This window comes from Pleurodeles waltl, chromosome 11 (genome assembly GCF_031143425.1).
Source record: "Pleurodeles waltl isolate 20211129_DDA chromosome 11, aPleWal1.hap1.20221129, whole genome shotgun sequence".
NCBI classification, from domain to species: domain Eukaryota; kingdom Metazoa; phylum Chordata; class Amphibia; order Caudata; family Salamandridae; genus Pleurodeles; species Pleurodeles waltl.
In genome coordinates this window covers 598703428-598728030 of record NC_090450.1, presented here as the reverse complement: position 1 = coordinate 598728030, position 24603 = coordinate 598703428, and positions in this window count along the sequence as shown.

The window sequence follows — 24603 nt, the reverse complement described above, 5'->3', positions numbered from 1 at the left end:
AGCGCGGAGCAGGAGGGCCCCACAAGCCCCATCCCGGCTGCAAGGGACGACACCAAAGGGCCCAGGACTCACTCCCCGAAGGGGCCTGACACAGCACGGTCAGAGGGCGAGTGAGCAGGGTGTCCAGGCCAGGTCTGACTCCCTTGACATACTGCAAGAGCACCGCTGAACAGGGCCCCGCCGTGAAGACAGGTACCGCTGAAGAGGGCCCCGCCATGCAGAAGGGCACCGCTGAACAGGGCCCCGCCGTGAAGACAGGTACCGCTGAACAGGGCCCCGCCGTGAAGACAGGTACCGCTGAAGAGGGCCCCGCCGTGCAGAAGAGCACCGCTGAACAGGGCCCCGCCGTGAAGACAGGTACCGCTGAACAGGGCCCCGCCGTGAAGACAGGTACTGCTGAACAGGGCCCCGCCGTGCAGAAGAGCACCGCTGAACAGGGCCCCGCCGTGAAGACAGGTACCGCTGAACACGGCCCCGCCGTGAAGACAGGTACCGCTGAACAGGGCCCCGCCGTGCAGAAGAGCACCGCTGAACAGGGCCCCGCCGTCTCAAGCACCGCTCCGCTGGGCCCTTCCTGTCAAGCACCGCTCCGCTGGGCCCTTCCTCTCAAGCACCGCTCCGCTGGGCCCTTCATCTCAAGCACCGCTCCGCTGGGCCCTTCATCTCAAGCACCGCTCTGCTGGGCCCTTCATCTCAAGCACCGCTCCGCTGGGCCCTTCCTCTCAGGCACCGCTCCGCTGGGCCCTTCCTGTCAAGCACCGCTCCGCTGGGCCCTTCCTCTCAAGCACCGCTCCGCTGGGCCCTTCATCTTAAGCACCGCTCCGCTGGGCCCTTCATCTCAAGCACCGCTCCGCTGGGCCCTTCATCTCAAGCACCGCTCCGCTGGGCCGTTCATCTCAAGCACCGCTCCGCTGGGCCCTTCATCTCAAGCACCGCTCCGCTGGGCCCTTCCTCTCAGGCACCGCTCCGCTGGGCCCTTCCTGTCAAGCACCGCTCCGCTGGGCCCTTCATCTCAAGCACCGCTCCGCTGGGCCCTTCCTCTCAGGCACCGCTCCGCTGGGCCCTTCCTGTCAAGCACCGCTCCGCTGGGCCCTTCATCTCAAGCACCGCTCCGCTGGGCCCTTCCTCTCAGGCACCGCTCCGCTGGACATCGCCATGTCATGCACCGCTGCGCTGGGTCCCGCCGTCTCAGGCACTGTTTATGGTTCACTGTGCCCACCATGCCTCCTCCTTGACCAGTGGAGACTGTCATCCACCGGATGGACTGTGGCTTTGCACTCCCCAGGATGGTGCAGTGGGCATGCTGGCTCCTCGTGGATCTGGCGTCGTGGACTCATGTGGCTGTGGTGGCCCCCCCTTCCCTTCCCCCTGAGGTGCCTGTAATTTGAACATCAGATGCCCCTGCAGTGTTCTCTCCAAAGGACTCAGGTCTCGTGTGTGGGCTTTGCCCTTGTTTCGCAGAACATTGGCCCACGGACATGTTAGATTCGTAGGATGTGCAGGACTTGTTACTTCAGTGATACACTGATGTGTATATATTTTTGGTTTTTGTAAATATTTTTCACGGTTGCTCAATTATTTCCAGGTGCTTTTTTTGTACATAAATATTTATTCCAAATTTGGTTGTGTCATTGTATTTTTAAAGGGTGTTTGTGTGGTGTCACTGTGACTTCCTGCTCTGCATTGGTGTGTACATATTTGGGGGGTGGGGGGGTCGCATATGTGTATGCCCGTAACCTTTCGTCCTCCCCCCTCCCGTGTGTCGTAGGTTCAGTACTCACCGTTGACCTCTGCGCCGGAGTTCGTACTCGTGGTAGATGAGCAGGTAGACGAGAGCAGGTATGATGTTCAATTCGGGTTCCATGCTGTCTGGATTCCGCGTGGAGTGTCTCGAGGTGAGCGTTTTCCATTGAAAATGTCTGTTTCCGCCGTGTTTTTATCGGCGGGGCTCCCGCCCCGGAAAAGGTGGCGGATTGGTGGGTCGTGATAGGGTGGGCGGTACATTGTCTGCCGCCTGGCTGTTGGCGGTGACCGCCGCGCTGTTTGTTTGTTCCGCTGTGGCGGTCGGAGTGTTAATGCGGCGGGCTGTGTTGTCGGTTCCCGCCAGGGTCAGAATTGCATTTTTTTGACCGCCGGCCTGTTGGCGGGTTGGCCGCCGCTTTATCACCAACCGCCAGGGTTAGAATCACCCCCAAAATGTCATGGGAAGAATTATTGTGCTGCTATAGATAGAGGTGTGTCTTATGTAAATCAGTGATGACCCATCTCCTCATAGCAATAGTCCATCTTGAACTGCCAAGCTGGGACCCTCTAGAAGACAAAGTTTTGTACAGCAGTTGGATTCGAACTGATTCAGGGACTCATCAATCCTGACTGATTGTCAATTTGTAAATCTGTTACGCCTTTTCACATGATTTTTATTCAAATAATCAATGTTTTATTACTTTGTTTCATTTTATGTAAATATGAAGGCTCATTCTGTTTGAAATGTTAACAACAAGTTTTTTACTACTATGGACAAGCAGTTACAAAATGTTCTGCTTGGTTACTTTGCAAATGAACAGAAACGTGATGTCACATACTCCAAGTCAGCATTTCTATGGTGGGTTTCCATTTTATCTATTCTGATATCACTCCATAGTCTTACAATAGCCATTGGAATATTTTACAAATGTTTCTGAAAAGTAGGTTCTCTTCATTTTTACTAATATACTGCTCGTTTGAAAAAAATTTAAAATTTTCCTCTCTACCTTTATCAGTCAAGCAGTTTGAGAAAGATACTGGCAATTAGCAACAGATTTTTGACACTCATAAAAATGAGTTTTCTCTTTGTAAAAAACCAAGCACATTTTGTGGCCATAATGACTGAAAACATTTTCTCTCTTTATGTGGGAAAGCAGAGACACTATGGCTCTCATTACAACATTTGCGGTAACTCCCGCTTACCACCGCGCAGAAGACCGCCAACACACCGCCGCGGCCGCGGAATCCCGCCACACCCATTACGACACACAGCTCAGAATGCGCCAAAATCTAGACACCCACACAAGTCACAAGTCACCCACACCAAAGGTCAGTGATAAACTGGCGATAACAAAACCTCCACCGTCACACGAACAGGAATACGCCCACACTATCACGACCCACGAATCCACGCGGCGGTTTTTCAACCGCGGTATTCCATTGGCGGTACACACCGCTGCGCTCAAAATACAAACACTTTTCAAAGTCAAATCTTTAACTACCATATCCCCCACCCTACCTGCATGCTATCACATACCCCCACCCTCGCCCTCACTCATCACTCCAACTCCTCACATATGTCCCACTATCACAAACCACACATCCCAACATCATGCCCTGCATGCAACAACAAAGCATGGACACCCATCACCAATGCATGTCCACTACACATACCCACACCGACCCCTAAACAATTATCACACAAGGTCCTAAACTAGAATGTAAGCACTGGGGCACAGGGTCACCCACCCATTGCACACCATGGCACACACAGAAGCAATAATCATGCCTTTACACCCCTGCAGAACCCCTACCCAATGTCACCAGACACGAGGTTCCAGACATGTCCACTCCCCCCACAGAAGAGGCCCACAGTGATGACAGCAGCTCTGCCCAACTGGATCTAGATGAACAACCCGGCCTATCTGGGACCTAGGGACAGTCGGTTCCCCTCACACAGTCACAGGCCACTACATAGCCTCCCCCCTCAGGAAACACCAGCACAGCACCCACCCAGCGGGCCCATACCTCTGTCTACCACTACAGGGAACCCAGGCTAACCCACCACCCCAAGAACAACAGGGACCCGGGGGCAGTGGCAGTGGGCACTGGTTCAGGGGACAGAGGCCCAGGAAAACTGGGGAACTGGGAGGTCTGCTGTGCGACAGGGGGAGGACAGGCCCAGGGAACCCACTCTCCACGAGGCCCTCTCCAACATCATGGGAGCGTACCATCGTACCATAATTCCCAGGAGACAATGGCAACGGTACTGGCCAAGTTTCAGGAGACCCAGTGGCTGCAGGAGGAACAGTATTGGGGTTCAGAGAGGAACTCAAGTCCATCAACACCACCCTGGGCACCATTGTAGGGGTGCTGAAGGACCTCATGAACACCAGGAGGGACAATGTGGCACAACAAGAGGCCCCTGACACTAGCCTGGACGATGAACTGCCCACCACCTCCGCCGGCGTTAGTGGACAGGAGGCACCGCCACAGGACTACGACACCAGCACCCCACCCCCTGCAGATGGAGAACCACCCTGCAAGCGGTCCCTGAGATCCAGGACAAAGACAGAGAACAATGCCAAGACCCCCGCCAAGAAATGAGACCACCCTGAATGTCATCCTTCTGTCCCACTTTGTCACCCTGTCCATTCTTTAACTGCCCTAGCTCCACATCCTATGCCCCTTTGGACAATGCACCTGTGAGACAAATAACTGGACTCTGCCATGGACATTCCTCCACCATCACCCCTGCCCATTTTACAACCCCTTCCACTATTTAGCACTTAAATAAACACCCTTGAATCACAAAACAATCTGGAGTCAGTCTGTGCTTTCACAAATGTGTATTTGCAATAACTGAGAGAAATAGCAATGTCCATTGTATTGTCAACATACCTATGTCACATAGCTCTAGTCCATGAGGTAACATAGCAGAGGTCACACAGTGGGACTCACATTTGTGAAATCGAAAGGCAAAGTGACAAATTAGGGTCCATACACTGGGTGAATGTGACAGACAGATGATAGGTCGAACAATTTTATCAGATGTAGGAGGCAGTGATGTCTTCTTGCCTGTGTCTCACTGGAAGTATTGCTGGATCACGGTGTTCCTGTTGTCTATGTCCTCTTCTTCTGCCTCCTCTTCTTCACTGTCCACAGGCTCCACAGCTGCCACAAGGCCTCCTTTTGGACCATCCTCCTGCAGAAAAGGCACCTGTCGTCGCAAAGCCAAGTTGTGCAGCATACAGCAGGCCACGATGATCTGGCACACCTTCTTTGGTGAGTAGTATAGGGAACCACCTGTCATATGGAGGCACTGGATCCTGGCCTTCAGGAGGCCGAAGGTCCTCTCTATAACCCTCATAGTTCGCCCATGTGCCTCATTGTAGCGTTCCTCTGTCATAGTCCTGGAATTCCTCACTGGGGTCAGTAGCCATGACAGGTTGGGGTAGCCAGAGTCACCTGCAAATGTCGAGGGACAACTGTTAGACACACACTAACCATTACGGACAACCCCAGACAACTATTCACACTGTATAGGGTCCTTGTCCTCACCTAATAGCCACACACAGTGCCTCTAAAGTTGCCCAATCACATAAGGGATGAAGATATTCCTCAGAGTGTAAGCGTCATGCACTGAGCCAGGAAATTTGGCATTCACACGGGAGATGTACTGGTCGGCCAAACACACCATCTGCACATTCATAGAATGGTAGCTTTTCCGGTTTCTGAACACCTATTCACTCCTGCGGGGGGGAACCAAGGCCACATGTGTCCCTTCACTGGCACCTATGATGTTAGGGATATGTCCGAGGGCATAGAAGTCACCTTTCACTGTAGGCATCTCCTCCATCTGAGGGAAAATGATCTAGCTGTGCATGTGTTTCAGCAGGGCAGACAACATTCTGGACAACATGTATGAGAACATAGTCTGGGACATCCCTGATGCTATGGCCACTGTTGTTTGAAAAGACCCACTTGCCAGGAAATGTAGTACTGACAGGACCTGCACTATAGGGGGGGATTCCTGTGGGATGGCGGATAGCTGACATCAGGTCTGGCTCCAACTGGGCACACAGTTCCTGGATTTGTGGCACGATCAAGTCTGTAGGTGAATATTACATGTCGCTCTTCCAATGTCGACAGGTCTCATCACCTGCCCCAGCGGACGTGCCCTATGGATGAGAAAAGCGAGCAGAGGGTCAGCCAACACTGAGGTACTAAAACAACAACTATATTGCACAAATTTGTGAATCCGCTATGTGCCTGTCTTAGTGTGTATGCAAGGCCTAGATATGTGTGACGCATTTAAAAATAATGCAATGTGGCCCCCTGAAATGGCGGCTGCCTGACCTGTAATGTGGGACAAGGGGATATGAGGTAACTGCGCTGGCGTTGTACACCGTTGCGGTAGGCGGTCGAAGACCGCAGCACAATCCTGCATTGGTTAACATTGGACCCTGTGGGTCCCAGGAGCCAATGACGATGTACGCCGGTGGTGACGGTACGCACCGCCACGGATGTGACCGCCGTTTTCTCTCTGTTCACTCACTTGATACCTGATCTTCAACAGGAGAGGACCTACACTGCAAGTGCTGCTGTGACCTCAGTCTGGAAGCGACGAAGGCTCATGTGTCTGGGGAAAGGGCCCCTGCCTTCAGCATGGAGGAGTTGGATAAACTAGTGGATGGGGTCCTCCCCCAGTGTACGCTACTCTACGGTCCTCCAGACAAACAGGTGAGTACACTGGGAGCATGCTGTATGGACAATGCCTGTTTGGAGTGGTGTGGATGGGAGATGGGGGGGATGAGCTGTGCATGATCCGACGGTGAGTGTATGTGCGTCATGGAAAGGGTGGGAACGTGGGCCAATGACTGTGACGGTCCGGACGATTAATATTGTACCTTTTCCCCTGTACTATTCCTGGAGGTCAGCGCCCACCAGAAGAAGGATATTTGGCGTAACCCTTGGGATCCACCACAGACAGAGCACCCACTAGCGTAAAAGATGGGAGGACATTTGCCGCTGGAGCAAGAAGACGGCGGAGGCCCAACTGGGGATGGCCTCCCAAAGTGAAAGGGGTGCCCGTCGCACCATGACCCCCCTGATGTTCCACATCCTGGTGTGGCATATCCGGAATTGGATGGGAGCTTCAGGGCATCAAAGCAGTCACAAGGGGGTGAGTATACTCTTATTCAGCTGACTCTGCACACATTAGGAGGTGTCTGAGTGGGGGAGGTGTGCAGTGGGTACCCCTAGGCCACGGCGAACTTTGTAGGCAAGGACCCTTTGTGAGGCAGGCTATGTGGTACCCCAACCCCACCAGTGGTAAGAGCCATCTACACCTAGTCAGACTCCTGTGACCTCCATGTGTGCAGCAATCAAGCATAGGCCTTGTACCCCATATCCCTGTGATTAATTAGGGAACTCTAAGTGCATGGCATAGTGCAGAGGGCTGCTGTGTCTGCAGTGTCCACCAACCGTAGCGGTATTGCATGCACTGAACATGTCTTTCTTCTTTCTCCCCCCCCCCCCCTTTTGGTGCTCTCCCTGTTCTTGTGTGCATTAGCATCATCAGGTGGAGGAGGTGTGCCACCAGAGCAGGAGGGAGCTGCATCCCACATGGCCCTGGAGGGCGACACTATGGAGTCAGAATTCACCAGTGGGACGGAGGGCGAGGAGAGCTCCACGGCGGGGACAGTAGCAGAGACCAGCGACAACGACTCTTCCTCTGATGGGAGCTCCCTTGCGGTGGCGGGCCCCTCTGTGCCCCCCACATCTACAGGTACAGCCGCCACCCCCCACCAGCACCGCCCTCCCAGCAGCCCCTCAGCGTGTGCCCCGTGGCCGCTCACCCAGGAGGGTGGGCATCTCCTTCGCCCCAGGCACCTCAGTCCCTGCCCCAGTCAGCCCTGCTGCCATCAGTGAGAAGGCCATTGACCTCCTGAGATCCCTCACTGTTGGGCAGTCTACCATTCTGAATGCCATCCAGGGTGTAGAGAGGCAGTTGCAACAGACAAATGCATACCTGGAGGGCATTCATTCTGGCCAGGCAGCCCAACAGCGAGCATTTCAGACTCTGGCCTCAACACTGATGGCAGCCATTGTCCCTGTGTCCAACCTCCCCCCTCCAACCTCCTCCACCCAGACCCAATCCCCAGTACCTCAGCCTATCCCAAGCACACCATCAGACCAGCATGCACACACCTCAACACACAAGGGTGGCTCTGGCCAACATAAGCACCACACATCCCACAGGCACTCGCACAAGCATCACACCCATGCACACATAACAACATCCATTGCCTCCACTGTGTCCCCCTCCTCCACGTCTCCCTCCTCCCTCCCTGTCATGTCTCCACTCACACCTGCATGCACTACATCCTCAGCCACTACATCCATCACCAGCACGCCCATCACCACACACCGCTCACGTGCACTCACCACCCCACTACCATTCACACATCCCCTGTGTCCTCTAACAGTGTGTCTGTGAGCCCTCCTCCCAAACTACACAAACGAAGTCACACACCCACCCAATAGCCATCCACCTCACGACAGCCTCCAGCCCATGCACCTTCACCCAAAGTCAGCAAACGAACACCTCCTACAACCACTTCCTCTTCCTCCACTCCCAAACCCCCTCCATCTACCCATCCCAGTGTGTCTAAGAAACTTTTCCTGTCAAACCTTGACCTCTTCCCTTCACCTCCCCCACCCCTTCCGTCCCCTAGGGACCGCCTTTCCAGGTCCCAACCCAGCACCTCAGCCACCACATCACCGGGCACAATGGTGCCAGCAGTAACCGGATTCTGGAGTGCGCCAAGCAGCAGGGCTGCCAGTGTCCCAAGGAGCAAGGCCAAGGACATTCCCCCACCTCCAAAACAGAAGAAGTTGCCCACATCCCGGAGAGAAAAGGCCAAAACACCTGCCACCAAGGGCTCAGCCAGGACAACAGTTGGGAGTGGCAAGACAGCTGCGCCACCATCCAAGGTGGGGAAGAGCCTGAAAAAGAAAGGCAAGTAGACATCTCCGCCAACCTGCACGGTGGACAAGACTGCCACTGGCACTGCCACAAGGACCACCGCCACGGGCACTGCCGCCAGAACCCAAGATACTGAGCACTTCACCTGCACCGCAGACACTGTGCCCTTCAGCAGCACCAAGGTCAGTGAGCCCCCCACCAGCACCGCCGCTCAGGACACCGCCGCCAGCACCAAGGTCTGTGAGCCCCCCACCAGCACTGTCGCTAATGACACCGCTGCCAGCACCAAGGACAGTGAGCCCCCCACCAGCACCGCCGCTCAGTACACTGCCGCCAGCACCAAGGTCAGTGAGCCCCCCATCAGCACTGCTGCCCAATGAGCGCTGCAAGCGTCGCCGCTACTGAGCCCTCAACCAGCACCGCCAGCGGACACGGCACATCCTGAGCCAGTGGCATCACCACAGACATGGCTGCCATCCCCAATGGTCAGTCGTACGAGGCTGTGGTCAGTTCCAGGGGCCTGGCCATCTTGCATGTTGTACCACCGTCATTGGAGTGCCACATCCACTACCTCAGTCCTTAGCAGGATGAAGCACTCTGGGCACAAAGCCCCCTCCAGAACCAGTGGAGTATCACATCCACTACCTCTGTCCTTGGCAGGATGAAGCACTCTGGGCACAAAGCCACCTCCAGAACCAGGGGAGAATCACATCCACTACCTCAGTACTTGGCAGGATGAAGCACTCTGGGCACAAAGCCCCCTCCAGAACCAGTGGAGTATCACATCCACTATCTCTGCCCTTGGCAGGATGAAGCACTCTGGGCACAAAGACCCCTCCAGAACCGGTGGAGTATCACATCCACTACCTCAGTCCTTGGCAGCATTAAGCATTCTGGGCACAAAGCCCCCTCCAGAACCGGTGGAGTATCACATCCACTACCTCTGTCCTTGGCAGGATGAAGCACTCTGGGCACAAAGCCCCCTCCAGAACCGGTGGAGTATCACATCCACTACCTCAGTCCTTGGCAGCATGAAGCATTCTGGGCACAAAGCCCCCTCCAGAACCGGTGGAGTATCACATCCACTACCTCTGTCCTTGGCAGGATGAAGCACTCTGGGCACAAAGCCCCCTCCAGAACCGGTGGAGTATCACATCCACTATCTCTGTCCTTGGCAGGATGAAGCACTCTTGGCACAAAGCCCCCTCCAGAACCCGTGGAGACTGTTATCCACTTGAGAGACTGTGGCTTTGCACTCCCCAGGATAAAGCAGTGGGCAACCCACCCACTGGAGAGACTTGAGAGACTGTGGCTTTGCACTCCCCAGGATAAAGCAGTGGGCAAACCACCATTGGAGAGACTTGAGAGACTGTGGCTTTCCACTCCCCAGGATAAAGCAGTGGGCAACCCACCCACTGGAGAGACTTGAGAGACTGCGGCTTTGCACTCCCCAGGATAAAGCAGTGGGCAAACCACCCACTGGAGAGACTTGAGAGACTGTGGCTTTGCACTCCCCAGGATACATCAATGGGCATGTTGCCCCCTAGTGGAGCTGGCGTTGTGCACTCATCCGGCTAAGGTGCCCCCCCTTCCCGTCCCCCTGAGGTGCCTGTGTTTTTTTCGATCTGATGCCCCTGCAGTGTTCTCTCCATTTCGATCGTGTATCTTGTGTGGGCCTTGTGCATGCATTTTGGGCCCAGTGGTCCACGGACCATATTGGTGCAGTACCTGCACTTTAATTCTTGGTGTACATATTTGTTTATAGTGTATATACATTTTTGAATAATGGATTTTACATGATTACAATCATTCAACTCATTTCCTTTTGTCCTTGCATTCTTCCAGGTGGGGTGGGGGGGGGGTAAATGTAATGTTTCAGCATATATTGGTGTGTGTGTTGTTGTGTGTGAGGGCGGGGGTGTTGCGTGTTGCGTGTGTGTGTGACTCTCTTTTCCCTCCCCCCTCCCCTGTGTCGTAGGTGCAGGACTCACCATGGTCATCACCGTCATCGGTCATGCTCCTGGTAGAGGAGCAGGAAGACAATAGCAGGGAGTATTTGGAGTTCAGGCTCCATGGCGTCCTGGTTCCTTGTGGAATGTGTAGAGGTGAGTGTTTCCCCTTCCAAGTCCTGTTTCTGCCGTTTTTTGTACGCGTTGAATCCACCCCGGAAAAGGTGGCGGATTGGCCTGTCATAATAGTATGGGCGGTACATTGCCTTCCGCCTGTCTGTTGGCGGTGACCGCCATGCTGTTTGGTTGTACTGCCATGGCGGTCGGAGTGTTAAAGTGGCTGTCTATGTTGGCGGTTTTTGCCACTGTCATAATTCCCTTTTTTTTACCGCCGGCCTGTTGCCGGTCTTACCACCGCTTTAACACCGACCGCCAGGGTTGTAATGAGGGCCTATATAATTATTATAACTTTGATATGCCTGCTTCTGTACAAGGATGCACATGAAACGAGGATGACTAGGAAGGTTGAGAAGATACTTTAGTCATAGGCATTATAAACATACTTGAGGATAATAAACATGTTAATGCTTAACAAAATAGGTGTGATTGAACAAGGCTTTCAGTGAGCTTTATGGTAGGTGCAGCAGTAAAGTTGATAGATGGACCCACAAGATAGTGAAGATCAAAAAATACACTGGATTCCATGCAAAAATATTGCCCAGTCCTCCTCACTTCTTAGGCCCATTCATTGTGGTTTATTATTTCTCCTGATAGACCACCATGAAGCTCAATGCCTCAGTTTCCTGTCTTGATTGCTTCCATGTCTCTCAAGACACTCCTCTTCCAGAGGGACTATAAAATAGGCGGAATAAACAGCATCCTCCTACATTTTTTCTTTCTAACAGACAATGCATGTGTTTCTATAGCATAGCAATTTTCTACATAGAGAAAACTCACTTAACAACAATGCAACATGTGACTGTACCATCTTAAGCTTCCTTTTCCCATGTTGGCCTTGAAGACATGCTTTGCTGCTGCATTGTGACAATATTAATTGTTGGCTGCATGTTTTCTGGCTTTCACCGTAGTAATGAAAAAGCTCGAACTGGTGTACGTTTATCTGTTCATCAACACAGTTGTGGAATCAGTTTGACTGCACAATCTGGCATCTTCAGTGGTCTAGAGTTGGCCTATTTGGTCATAGTCTTGGGTAAGCATTGTTTTTGGTTACTCTGTATGGTGTGTTTGTATAGGTTGCATTTGTGGTGCTGTAGTTCTAGCCATCTGCATTTGGATGTTGATAGCAGCACAGCTCTTTCCACTGCCTGATGCATGCCCTGAGTTTGTTGCCTATTACAGTCAGCCAGTTGCATATGTACAATCCCCCTCTGCCACTATGTTCACAGTATATCCTGCAGGGTTAGTGCTCTGTCCAGATGGGTGGTTTCTGTGGCCTAGATTCTCCATCTTTTGCAACAGCAACATGTTGGAAAATGGGTTATTGGTAGGGCAAGTAGGTACCTACACCTAGCAACAAGCCACCAACCTCCACATAGGTACAGTTAGGTCTCAGTAAGTTAATCCCAGCTCAACCCTTGGTAGCTTGGCAACGAGCGTCAAGGCTTAACTTAGGAGACAAAGTGTAAAGCATTCAAATATCACAAAACAGTAATTAAATAAAACACAGGAAACAGTTTAAAAATCCAAAACCAATTTATAAAAATAGCTTATATTTTTATCTTTAAAATGACACAAAAACGATAAAAATCGGTTCAGGGGAACCGGAGATATGAATTTTTAAAGTATTATTATTTTCTAGCGCTTAGAAACAAAAAGCGCCAATCGGGTCATCTGGTTGCACCAGGACCGGGGCAAAGTCAAACTTTCAGGCCGACCGCGATGGAGCCCTGCTCGGCTACAAGTCGCGGGAGGCCTCGGTTAAAAAGTTACCTTCTGACTTAGTCTCTTTTTTGATGTTTTTCTTCACCAGGACGAACCTGCCAGTTGAATCCGACCTCCTGGAGCCCTTGTCCGGATACGCGATGTGGGTTTCCTCGGTGGAGACTTTTACCTTCGGACTTAGTCGTTTTTTCGAGATGAAAATCCTTCGACCGGGGTAAACCTGGATCTTGATCCGACGTCCATGAGCCCTTCTCGGATACGATGGCTGGGAGGTCCCGGTCAACTTTTTACGTTCGGACTTAGTCTCTTTTTTGGATGTTTTTCTTTACCGGGACGAACCACGAAGTCAGGCCGGGTCGCGGTTGAGGCAAGCCGACTAGAATTTCCGCGGCGGGTCGGTCCCTCTCTGGAGCTTTTTTCCAAAAATTCTCAAATCTTTTCCAAACTTCTGGGGCTTCACCCAGATGTTCTTTTAAGGTTCTTTTGGGGTCCACAGCTCACCCCAAGGGTCCAGAAGTTCTGTGATGGTCCTTGGGGGGTGCGGACTTCAACTCCCAGAATGCACCTGGCGCAAACTCCTTTTTGGCCACTGGACAGTGGTCAGCTGGTCGCTTTCTTCAGGAGTTGGTGCAGGGGACTCTGGTTAGCAATTTTTCACCTGTAGCAAACAGGGAGTCCCTCCTTGAACCAGTTGAAGCCAGGCAAAGTCCTTCTTGTGGTGAAGCCCAAGTGTGCAGCTGGTGCAGTCCTTCTGAGTGCAGGTACCAGGTGCAGGCCAGGGGTCCAGCAGGGCAGTCCTTCTTCTTCTTTAGTTCCTTTCTTGTTGAATTCTGGAGGGGATCTGAGGTGTGGGTGCAGGTCTGCCAGTTTTATCCTTGCTCCTGGGTGAAAAGCAGGGGGGCCCTGGTTCTCCAATCAGGGACAGGCTCGTCCCCCTGTGATGACCACTTCCTGGGAAGTGTGGCAAAAATCCATCCCAGAAGGCAACAGTCTCCAAAAATCCAACATGGATGAATCTGATTTTTAGAGGTTACATCTGGCTGAGCCCACCCACTGGTGTGGCTAAAAATCATAAACACACCCCTCTCCTGCCCTCTCCTAATCTAATCAAGGGGGCACCTAATTGTCTGGGGTTGCAGGATGTGGGGGTGTTGCTGGGTGCTCCAAATGTCCTTCTCTGCCTTTGAAGACCAGTTTGGCCGCCCTCCCCCTTCCTGCCTCACTATCTGCTGAGGGGAGATTTCTCTCCCCCAAGCACATTCCTTTGTGTGAAGTCAGGCCACTTCACACCTCATCAAGGTAGCCTGGCAGAAGCTGCTGCACGCTGGCCAATCAGAGCACAGCAGCAAAAACAATGCAGAGCTGAAATTGGCAACTTTTTAGGTAAAGTCTAAACTTTTTACCTGAACAAGTTATATTAAATCCAACAACTGGAAGTTGTGGGATTTATTACAACAATTAATTTGATACCAAATTCTTGGTATGTAACATTTAAGGAGACTTTAAAATTTAAAATAAAGTCTGCCCATTCTAGCCTATGAAGGCCATTTACTTCAATGAGGGAAAAACGAATTTGGCTGTTTTTACCTCACCAGGGCTTATAAATCTATTTTTATAAAGTCCCTGCTTATAGTTACATGGCACCCAGCCCTAGAGGCACATAGGGCACACCTTAGGGGTGACTTATATGTAAAAATAAGGTAGTTTAAGACTTTGGAAGTACCTTTAATTCCAAAGTCGAATTTGCATATAACTTTAATTTAAAAGGAGCCAGCAAGGCAGGCCTGCTTTTAAAATGACACTGGGCACCTCAGCAGTGCACCTAGGTGTGCACCACCTATGCTGTGGTCCCTAAACCTACATGCCCTACCATATACTAGGGACTTATAGGTAGGTTAACTTAGCCAATTATAATTAGCCTAATTTGCATATCCATTTTACACAGACCACAGGCCCTGGGACTGGTTAGCAGTACCCAGGGCACCAACAAAGTCAGGAAAACACCAGCAAAAAGAGGAAAATGGGGGCAAAAAGTTATGGGGCCTCTGCAATCAGCCCTGTTTTCTCACACAACCCCCCCCCAGCCCACACGCCCAGGAGACTCAGCCCAACCCTGGGAGAGTCTTCCTGGCTTGTTAGGCGAGGAAGACAGTGAAGAAAACTGGCTGTCCCTTTGCAGGGCCTACTCTGCCTTATATCCTCCTGTCAGGGTCACTCCCTATGGGTAGTGAAGCCATCCCAACAGTAAAAGGACCCAACTCAAACTGAAACTTTCCTCTAGGGGGGTCTTCCTCCTTTCTCTCTGCCAACTTGGGTAGTGAGGTGCCCACCTCCCCTACTCCAAACTTTGCTAGGGCAACACCTAGCTTACCCAAAGAGGTCACCCAACACTTGAGCAACCCCACCATGACCAACAGGGTCAGGGGGCCTACTTTGCTATTGGCCCTGGGGTCTGCCTCCCAGGCCAAGTACAGTGCTGTCAGGAAGGCTAGCACCCAGCAGAGGCTACTGACAGCTGTCAGTACCCAGAACCACACCCTAAGCTCTCCACTGACAGGTGGCTGAGCTGCTTTAGGGGCATCTTTGGGGTCCTGGCACCCCTCTTGCTGTCTAGAGTGGGGGGCTACCACCTCCTGTGGCAGACACCCTCCTTCCACTCTCCCTTCTGTCAGTGCAGGGGCAACACCTTGCATCTGGACAGCTGCCTGACTACTCAGGACTTCCTTGGGGTCAGGTGAGGCCTCACCAGTGCCAACTCTGGGCTCCCCCCCTACTGGGGCAGAAGGCCCTTGGCTCCCTGGATCTCTCTTTAAGAGTGGCCTACCCTTCCTTTTCTTCTTTCCTTTTCTTGGGGACCCCTGTCTCCTAACTGCAGGGACTGACTCCCTAGGACTGTGGGTTGGGGGGGGCGCCCTGGGCGACCACCCCATCTGGGACCAGACTCACCTCTGGGAAGTCATTGCCCAGGATACAATCTAGGGGGAGGTCAGCACTGACTACCACCCTAATCCAGTCAAGGATACCCTCCCTCTCTAGGGGCACTATGGCTACGGGTTTGGAGGTGACCTCCCCTGTGGCTATCCTGACTTTCTTTGTCTTTCCTGGGACATACATGTCTGGGGTCACTAACCGGTCACTCACTATAGTGTGACTGGCACAGGTGTCTCTCAGGCCAGTGGTAGGGATCCCATACACTTGAATGTGGTGGAAGTGCCTACTCCCACCCTCAGGGATCACCAGCTTACCATCTGGTCCTGTCTCCCAGCACAATGCTAGGAGGACTTCATCATCTGAGGAATCCTCCTCTAAGGCTACACTGGACAGTCCAGTGCTAACCACCTTCTTTGGACAAGCTGCATCTCCTCTGAAGTGACCTGTCTGCTGACAGTCAAAGCAAGCCCTACTGTCCAAGAGTTTTTTTAACCCTGGGTCTCCCTGTCTCTGCTTGTCAGAGTGGGAGTGGGATTTACTCTCCTCCTTCTTAGGGTTCTGGGGTACAGAGGGAGTCTCTGTGGTGGGCTTACCACCTCCCTCCTTAGGTTTTTGGGGACCTGTCCCCCCCTTCTTGGAGTCTCCCCCCTGGGACTTGACAACCACCCTGGTTCTCAACCACTCATCAGCTGCCTCCCCTAGCTCTCTAGGGTTGGTCTGCTTAGAGTCCACTAGATGCTGGCGTAACCTTTCTTGGATACAATTGGTCAAGATGTGCTTTCTCATGATCAGATTGTATAACCCCTCATAAGTATCTACTTTGTTACCAATAATCCAGCCCTCTAGTGCCTTTATTGAAATGTCCACAAAGTCAACCCAAGACTGGGTACTGACCTTCTGGGTGTCCCTGAACTTCATTCTATATTGCTCTGGGGTCAGTCCAAACTTCTTGGCTAAGCACTTCTTCATACTAGGGTATGAATCTGCCTCCTCCCCCCTTAAGGTCAGAAGCCTATCCCTCCCTGAGTTGGGGACCAACTCCCACAAAAGGGAACCCCAGTATTGAGGCCTAACCCTTCTCATTTGGAGTGCCCTCTCAAAGGCCCCCAGCCACTTATCTATGTCATCCCCCTCTACATAAGCAGGAACTACCCCCTTGGGTAACCTGGGGCAAACCCCCCCACCCATGGACACCTCAGCTTCTTTATCGCTGCTTCCATCTCTTTTCTCTTTGAATGCCCACTTTTTCTTTTCTAGGGCCAGCTTCTCTGCTTCCAAAGCTATGTATGCTAGCTGGGCCTCCAGCTCTCTTTCTCTGATGGATGGGTTCTCTCCTCCTGAAAGGACCCCCTTCCCACCACTAGCTTTGGATCTGCCCCTAGTGACTGTATTTACTGAGGACCGTTCTTCCTCGTCCTCACTTAGGGTCAGATGCCTTCCCTCCCCTGAGTGGTTAGAGCTTGCATCCTCCCTTCTTTCTCCCTCCTCTGGAGCTTCTTCTGACTCTACCTCTTGGGCCTCAGCCCATGCTGTCAGGGATGTGATCAGGATTTGCTTCCTGAGATCAGTGGTTGCAGGCAACCCTCTTTCAATACACAACCCCCTAAGCTGGACTACTGTCAGTGTGGGTAGGCTAGCCAGATCAAGCTCCATGGTTCCCTAGTTTTGTGTCAACAAAAACTTTTTGCAAAAATTGGAAACAAGAATTTAGAAAAATTACAAAAATTCAATAATTGAAATTAATCCAAATTAAAAATTAAAAACAATTTTTGCACTAGGACAATTTAAAGGATTTTTAATTTGTTTTACCTAAAACTGTAACGTGATATTGAACACAAGTACAGGATCCCGTCGCTGCTTCCAATTATGTTGGAAAATGGGTTATTGGTAGGGCAGGTAGGTACCTACACCTAGCAACAAGCCACCAACCTCCACATAGGTACAGTTAGGTCTCAGTAAGTTAATCCCAGCTCAACCCTTGGTAGCTTGGCAACGAGCGTCAAGGCTTAACTTAGGAGACAAAGTGTAAAGCATTCAAATATCACAAAACAGTAATTAAATAAATCACAGGAAACAGTTTAAAAATCCAAAACCAATTTATAAAAATAGCTTATATTTTTATCTTTAAAATGACACAAAAACGATTAAAATCGGTTCAGGGGAACCGGAGATATGAATTTTTAAAGTATTATTATTTTCTAGCGCTTAGAAACAAAAAGCGCCAATCGGGTCATCTGGTTGCACCAGGACCGGGGCAAAGTCAAACTTTCAGGCCGACCGCGATGGAGCCCTGCTCGGCTACAAGTCCCGGGAGGCCTCGGTTAAAAAGTTACCTTCTGACTTAGTCTCTTTTTTGATGTTTTTCTTCACCGGGACGAACCTGCCAGTTGAATCCGACCTCCTGGAGCCCTTGTCCGGATACGCGATGTGGGTTTCCTCGGTGGAGACTTTTACCTTCGGACTTAGTCGTTTTTTCGAGATGAAAATCCTTCGACCGGGGTAAACCTGGATCTTGATCCGACGTCCATGGAGCCCTTCTCGGATACGATGGCTGGGAGGTCCCGGTCAACTTTTTACGTTCGGACTTAGTCTCTTTTTTGGATGTTTTTCTTTACCGGGACGAACCACGAAGTCAGGCCGGGTCGCGGTTGAGGCAAGCCGGCTAGAATTTCCGCGGCGGGTCGGTCCCTTTCTGGAGCTTTTTTCCAAAAATTCTCAAATCTTTTCCAAACTTCTGGGGCTTCACCCAGATGTTCTTTTAAGGTTCATTTGGGGTCCACAGCTCACCCCAAGGGTCCAGAAGTTCTGTGATGGTCCTTGGGGGGTGCGGACTTCAACTCCCAGAATGCACCTGGAGCAAACTCCTTTTTGGCCACTGGACAGTGGTCAGCTGGTCGCTTTCTTCAGGAGTTGGTGCAGGGGACTCTGGTTAGCAATTTTTCACCTGTAGCAAACAGGGAGTCCCTCCTTGAACCAGTTGAAGCCAGGCAAAGTCCTTCTTGTGGTGAAGCCCAAGTGTGCAGCTGGTGCAGTCCTTCTGAGTGCAGGTTCCAGGTGCAGGCCAGGGGTCCAGAAGGGCAGTCCTTCTTCTTCTTTAGTTCCTTTCTTGTTGAATTCTGGAGGGGATCTGAGGTGTGGGTGCAGGTCTGCCAGTTTTATCCTTGCTCCTGGGTGAAAAGCAGGGGGTCCCTGGTTCTCCAATCAGGGACAGGCTCGTCCCCCTGTGATGACCACTTCCTGGGAAGTGTGGCAAAAATCCATCCCAGAAGGCAACAGTCTCCAAAAATCCAACATGGATGAATCTGATTTTTGGAGGTTACATCTGGCTGAGCCCACCCACTGGTGTGGCTAAAAATCATAAACACACCCCTCTCCTGCCCTCTCCTAATCTAATCAAGGGGGCACCTAATTGTCTGGGGTTGCAGGATGTGGGGGTGTTGTTGTGTGCTCCAAATGTCCTTCTCTGCCTTTGAAGACCAGTTTGGCCGCCCACCCCCTTCCTGCCTCACCATCTGCTGAGGGGAGATTTCTCTCCCCCAAGCACATTCCTTTGTGTGAAGTCAGGCCACTTCACACCTCATCAAGGTAGCCTGGCAGAAGCTGCTGCAGGCTGGCCAATCAGAGCACAGCAGCAAAAACAATGCAGAGCTGAAATTGGAAACTTTTTAGGTAAAGTCTAAACTTTTTACCTGAACAAGTTATATTAAATCCAACAACTGGAAGTTGTGGGATTTATTACAACAATTAATTTGATACCAAATTCTTGGTATGTAACATTTAAGGAGACTTTAAAATTTAAAATAAAGTCTGCCCATTCTAGCCTATGAAGGCCATTTACTTCAATGAGGGAAAAACGAATTTGGCTGTTTTTACCTCACCAGGGCTTATACATCTATTTTTATAAAGTCCCTGCTTATAGTTACATGGCACCCAGCCCTAGGGGCACATAGGGCACACCTTAGGGGTGACTTATATGTAAAAATAAGGTAGTTTAAGACTTTGGAAGTACCTTTAATTCCAAAGTCGAATTTGCATATAACTTTAATTTAAAAGCAGCCAGCAAGGCAGGCCTGCTTTTAAAATGACACTGGGCACCTCAGCAGTGCACCTAGGTGTGCACCACCTATGCTGTGGTCCCTAAACCTACATGCCCTACCATATACTAGGGACTTATAGGTAGTTTAACTTAGCCAATTATAATTAGCCTAATTTGCATATCCATTTTACACAGAGCACAGGCCCTGGGACTGGTTAGCAGTACCCAGGGCACCAACAAAGTTAGGAAAACACCAGCAAAAAGAGGAAAATGGGGGCAAAAAGTTATGGGGCCTCTGCAATCAGCCCTGTTTTCTCACACAACACCAGTGCTTCTCTTCAATGCCATTGTTCAGTACAACTGGCATAGATGTTGGCCATGACCCACCCCCTCCATGTGCTGATAGCTAATTTTGGGCTCCTGTGGGAAGGTTCCCTTGCACTGCAGATTTTTGTATGTGTGGGTGGCTCAGTTAAAGAACATTCTAGAGGAAAGTGTTGTCCTTCGGTTCTTATTCATTATGACTTTCATGGTGACAGTTTGTGTTTTCCTAAAATGCAACTGACAAGTCAGTTGTTTCCTGTCTTCGTTTTGAGATTTAACTGGGGGAATGCGGGCACCAAAAATGGTTAGTCATTTAAAGATTTTTGGTTGATATTTTGTCCTGTTCCCAATCCTATGAAGGTCCTTGCTGGTTTGTGATTTCTGATTCGGAAGTGAAGCAAGGGCTGCCCTTTGTGGGTTCTCCCTTATTGCTTTTGGATTTCAAGAGGCCCACACATGCCTTAGTTATTGTGGCCAAGCCACTCACTTTTTATTTTTTCAATCTAATGTTCATGTTATCATTATGACAACAAGAAATCTGATTTGCCAGGCTGTGGCTGCACCTTAGGACTTTCATTGGTAGAATCTGTAGTTCTCTTAATGTTCTTCCGGATTTGAGTGACCTAGTGTCATCTATAAAAACCATAGTAAGAGGGCCCATTTTGTCACACATTACTTCCTTGTTCCTGACATATTATGAACAACTATTTTCATTCCCATCAGGTACCACAGTTTGTGATACATGTCTAACCATCCCACCATGCCAACAAAACAAAGTTTTGTGGTGGCCAGCTTGAGTAGCAATACCAGTTTCTTGGTACCTCTAACTTCTTTCCATTGAATCTCAGGCATTCATTCTGACACTGCACATGTTGATTGCCCCAGAAACACTATGCCTGCCAAAAGCCTGGTATCATGAGACAGTCTCACAATAAGTGCAGCAAGGATCTCTTCTCCCAACACCCTCTCTACAGATCTTAAATTATTTTTGTATTTGCAAGGTTAGCGAAGGATCAATTGGCAGGTGTACTATATAATTATATCCATTACAGTGCAATATGTTGGGAGAGGTCAAACAGACAAGGTTCATCATTGAATTCCCCACGTATGTTGGTAGACAGAGGGGGTACATAACCATGATTGCTCCTGAAAGTCTCTGTGACCTTTGATAGGGTAAACCACAAGATATTGTTTTTTCTTTGAATACAACTGAAGGTCAAATTCACTGCTATAGAGTAGATTAACACCTAGCTAGCAGACAGGTCAGAGAGAGTCAATCTAGACGCCGTTTCCTTTGCTTTTACCCTCTTGAGCTCAAGTGCCCCTTAGTGCTCTGCCCTGTCCCCTCTTCTTTTTAATAAGTATTTGCCACCCCATGGGCAATCTAAGTTCAAGGTGATGTGTTACCTTTATGCATATGACACAGTCTTAATTGACCAGAGGACAATTCCTGTAATGAGACCTTGAGCGCTGTTATGAGCACTATCTCGTATTCGATAGGCCAAAATTTCTTGAAAATGTTGCCAGTGTTCAAGAGAACTAAACTGTAGGAAAATTCCCTTTGGCCTTCCAGTTTGTTTAAATGCCCTGCAGCAGTTTTTAATAGAAGGAATTTAGGCTTAATCCTAGATACCACATTGAATTTGAACCATCAGACTGTGAATGTCACCAGATCATGTCTTCATCAGATCTGGCTTCTAAGGTGGATGGTGCTTATTCTGTCTTTTTCCCATTAAATTCTTGTTGCCAATGCCTTTGTCAATGGTAGGCTCAATTATCATAATTCATTTTATTTAAAGTTACCTAATGAAGCCAGCCAGAATCTAGAAAAAAATACAGACCACTTTAGTGCATGCTAATTACAAGCTGAGTAAATTTGATTCTATTTCAGCTTCCCTGCATTCATTTAATTGGTTGCCAGTTCACATGTGTATCACCTTCAAATTGGCATGATTTATGTAGAAATCCACTATGAACATGCTCCTGTATCTTTTCAAAAATGTTTCAGAAGTATCAATCTGGCCAGGCTCTTAGATTTAGTTCCAACAGTAGATTTACCACACCCAGATTTAGATATGTAGAAACAAAGTTGTGCAGCCCCATTCCTTCTGAGACCAGGACCATTCCCTGTGTTCTAGGAAAAAACTTAAAACCTGGCTATTCAGTCATCAGCCTTGCTTCTGTTAATATTGAAAAAGTTGATGTTGATGCACACAATTATTCATTCATATATAAGAACAAAATTACATCACTATTGTCAAATTCACCTCCAATGAACTCTACATCAACCCTGCATCAGATGTACGTGGTCAGGCAGGATCTGAGACCAAGGCATGAGGTTACTGATTAACAGGTCACAGGTGGGGTGGCACATAGCCGGCAGACAAATGCATGAACATGGAAGTGAGATCGATCCTACAGATAGTCGCAGCAGCACCACAATAGTCCAAGGAAATTGGCCCCATAAAACACACATTCCCAAAACATGATAAAGTCAGATGCCACAAGAAGTTAGGAACAATTAGTCAATTATAATATGCATGCACAGCAACATGCAGTGATCACACACCCCTCAGGGTGGAAATCTGGACAAGTTATTCACTTACCAACATTGTGTCCACGCAAGATCTAGGGCCACCTGCATTTGTTATCAGGAACTTATTTTAGACTCCAAGGCAACGGTCCACATTCCTTAACTAAACAGGAACACTGAAATCGTTTTATTGTGCTCAGAGAAATGCATAAAACACCAGTCATATCGATGGTACTTTGAGAACGCCCTCAGACTCCGTTTCTGTAACTGTTCCACCGGCCATAGTGTTTAATTAAACCAACTGTTCCTCTTTTGCCAAACGCCTCTTGTCTTTTGTTTTTTCAAGGTAAATTTACATTCGAGAAACAATTCTTTCCTTTTCCTGGCAGAACCTTTAGCACCATGAGACTCCCTTTGGAGTGGATGTTTACACTTTATAAATTCCCTATAAATAATTAAATAAAGAAGGATTTGAGAAAGCTTTAACGCACAAAGAAGAGAAGTCATGCTTTCCAATGCAAAGTATTTTACTGTGAGTTGCATATTGAGCATTAGGCTCAAGGTATTTCATTTACTTGAAATTTAACAGTCAATAAAGAAGGATTTGAGAAAGCTTTGATGCACAAAGAAGAGAATTCATGCTTTGCAATGCCAAGCATTTTACTGTGAGTGGCATCTTGAGCATTAGGCTCAAGGTATTTCATTTACTTGAAATTCAACAGTCACATCAATAGATGTGGCCCAAGTGAATTGCCATATAACCCTGCATTTACCCCTTTGCCAAAATATGTTGGTGCTAAAATGTAATTTCTAGCTAGGGGCAGAGCTGTGACCACAGCAACATAGACTTCTAATCAATGGGAAGCAAAGATTGCTAAGAATCACTAAAATGGATCCCCTTCCTTGTTCTGCAGGCTCATAATATGTGAAAGTGAATAGAGAGAAAAGTAGGCTAATGTTATTTACCAAATACCAAAGGAAAAGCAACTTGCTAGACGGGTGGTATAGTGGTGGATCTGGTCTCCGTTTAGTAGTTATATTAGCACAAAAGATTAACTTTTCTTCATACGCTGAATGTGTGTCCATTAAAGCATTTCCATAGTTGGCTGATTTGTCCTTAGGATTTAAAGAAATGGGGAAACACATTTAGGTATTTATTAAAGATTTCAATGCCAAGATTTCACCAACTATCTTGTATGGTATTGAATGTGTCTCAGACTTTAAGCATCTTTTCCAAAATGTGATTGACTGAAAAAAACTACAAACCCTTCTGAATGTAAGGAAAATTCTCTTAATCTAAGAAATTTACTTAGAGTTAGGACTAATTGCCTCTTAGTAGATAGCATCTGGTGCCATATTGGAATGGGGCTAAAAGATTTTAAATGCAGGGCCATTTCAATAAGTATGATAAGAAGGGGATGAAGGGAAAAGAGTTTCCAATATTTAGAAATGTATCATATGCCTTATCAGCAGATTCTTTCTGCTTGTCATTGCCCCTGTAAATGCCTCCTGTCACCCTTGTCAGTAACAAGGTCATCCCTATGGCAAGTATGTTTTTTTGGGGGGGGAGAAATGAAGTAATATAGGAATAAGAGCATCAAGAGAATTTTACGTGTGAAATGAAAATAATTCCAGTCATATTTGTGGTTTTGTAAAGATTATAACCTGAACAGGTTCATTATAAATGTGGTGCCTATTGTCTCCCTCTGAATTATATTTTGGCAGAATGGTATGGAATAAGTTTTGAAGATCATCTCTGTTTCTCTATAAGATAGTGATACAGAATCCTATGTATGTTTTATTTGTGTGTCCAGCCTAATTAAGGGTTAGGCAATGTTATTTATGAATAATGTTCATTACAAACAATGGTATTACTGCAAGTCAAGCTATTAAGTCAAGAAGAAGAGGAGCTGGGGGAGTGCCGTCACACTCCTCCTGTTGCAGAAGCCAGGACCCCATACCCCATCCAGCGGCCTAATGAAGACTGGCCTATTTATGGAGATGGGGGGGTGCCATCCTGCACCCCTCCTCTCTGCACTGGTGAGGGGGCCCAGACCCCATTTCGGGGTACAGACAGCCACACAAAGTCGGGGAGCGCCATCATGCTCCCCATGACAATAAGGGTGGGTCACCACCCCAAAGCCAAGCCGGGGAGCACCATCGCCCTCCACATGAAACAAATAAAGGATTGGCT